Raw genomic sequence first — 2,228 nt, 5'->3', positions numbered from 1 at the left:
CTCAGGTGCCAAGACAGACACGGATTATTTAAAACCCTGAAGAGAGTGCTATTGTATTTAAATTGCCTGTAACCTTAGTGTAATAGATTTATGATTGATGATAGATTTAGTTAAAATATAACTGTTTTAAATATTTATTCTTAGTAAACGATTTCAAACTATGCTCATTTAAGTAAGTTGGTGCATAATCCCTTTTCTATTAAACCATAGTGCAAGGACCAATGCCACGCTTCCGCGAGAACACCAAGCTCTTTTTCTAGAATGGCCATATGCATATGTATCAGGCGTCCTCTTTTCACTCCCTTTGTGGAGCACCTACCATGGAGGTCATGTAATAACCAATAACCAAAAAACAAACAAAAAACCCAAACATACAGGTCGAAGTGATTCGCGCATGCCATCATGCAATGGCGGACCCTGCCTGGAGACTAGGAGACTGCTCAAAGAGATCGCAGGCAGGCATCTCAGCCCAGGCCTGTGCTGGGGAAGCTGGTTCCCGGCTTTGAGCACAATCAGGAAGCCAGTGAAGTGACCCGAGAGTGCAGCCGGGTTTAGGGCTGATGATCTTTTCGCAGCCAGGCAGCACTCGGACACCCGCTCCGGGAGCCAGGCTAGGAGGCTGCCCAGTGCTGGCGCTGGCCACGCTCGCAGGCCCCCGGGGCTTCGCCGGCGCCCGTGCCCGGCCCGCGCCTCAGGGCGGAGGGGGAGGGGGGGCGGGGGCGGCCCGGAGAAGGGGCTTTGCTAATTGCGGAAGCGGGAAGTGAGCTCGAGGACGCGGTGGAGAGTCTGAGAGGAGGTGGAGGGGCTGGCAGAGGAGGGGCTCGCAGCGCCACGGTGCTGTGCTGCGGCCTAGTCAGGACTCAGGACCCCCTTCCTCGCCGCCCCTGCACTCCCGCGCTCCAGCCCAGCCCCTGAGGCCGTGCTGTCCCGCTCCCGTGGCCCGCTGCCCCGCCCCGCCCCATGGTTTCTCCAGAGGACCCTCTGTGAGCAGATAAAGTGACACCGCGCCGCGCCCTCATCTGGAGCAGAAAGCGCGGGCCGCAAGCTCACGGGGGTGTTGGGACCCAGCCTCCCGCGACCCCAGGGGCAGCAGGACCACCCCGGACGACAGGCCACACCCGGGACCCCAAGGGGTCGGGCCGGGGACGGAGCCATGCGAGGTGCCCCCCCGCCAGCGAGCGCAATAGCCCCCATCGTTTGGCACCCCCACGCTGGGTGCCGAGGACCCCCTTCCCTCATCCCGAGCCTTGGACCCGCCACTTTTGTTCTGGACTTGGGATCCCAGGTGGAAACTAGTAGTCCCTCAGACCTCCCTGGCAGCAAGGAGCGCAGGGAGGGATTCTCGGGTTTTCCACCCTGGCTCTTCCTCTCTCCACATTCACATGCCTTCTGGCCTCCCTTTCCTCACCTCATTGTCACTTTTATTAAATGGTTTTGTTCTGCATGTTGACCCGCAGAGCGATTCCATGAATGAATATACAGGAAACTAAGTCGGAGCCCACCTGTGAGAGCCCACCTGTGGAGGCCTTTCATTAGAATGGTCTCTGGTTCTAGCCTCAGTTCAGAATACTGTGTGTACCTGAGGACCGAGTCCAGATGTTTCTTTCATCTCTGACTTGAATTTGAATCCTAACATCACTATGACCTGGGAAGCCGAGGTCCACAGCATCTTCATCTGAAATTCCACTAGAGCTCCCATTTACCTAGTACCCAGCCCGAGTCTGTTTTCCACTACTGTCAGGGTTCTAGAAGTTCATGCACTGCCCACCACTGACAGTAGGGGCATCTCTCTGTCCAGATTTTCCCTTTACATAAGGAGGTCAGTTACAGGAGATTAGGGCCCACTCTAATGACCTCACTGTAATGTGATTGCATGTGTAAGGACTCTAGTTCCAAATAAGGTCCAGAGATAAGGAGAGCAGCAAGGTTTCTGGGGTTAATGCAAGGTCAGCTCTTAACAGTCCACTCACTGGCTCCCCAAATTCGGGTCCTTCCCGTGTGCAAAATACCTTCACCCAATGCCCTCCAAAGCACTAATCATCCCAGAATCAACTCAAAATCTGAAATCTCATCTGTCCACCTCCACTGAAAGACCAAGATCTCACCCAGACCATGGGACCTGAGGACTGCATCCAGAAGCCACAGTCTTCTGGTAAAGCTTCCCATCAGGTCCTGACATCACCCTCATTCGTCCCAGCAGCTGAGGGCCTACAGTTCCCAGAGACAGT

Source organism: Mustela putorius, unplaced genomic scaffold (assembly GCF_011764305.1).
Source record: "Mustela putorius furo isolate JIRA1106 unplaced genomic scaffold, ASM1176430v1.1 tig00000988_pilon_pilon_pilon, whole genome shotgun sequence".
NCBI lineage: Eukaryota > Metazoa > Chordata > Mammalia > Carnivora > Mustelidae > Mustela > Mustela putorius.
Note: the sequence above shows the minus strand (reverse complement) of the source record.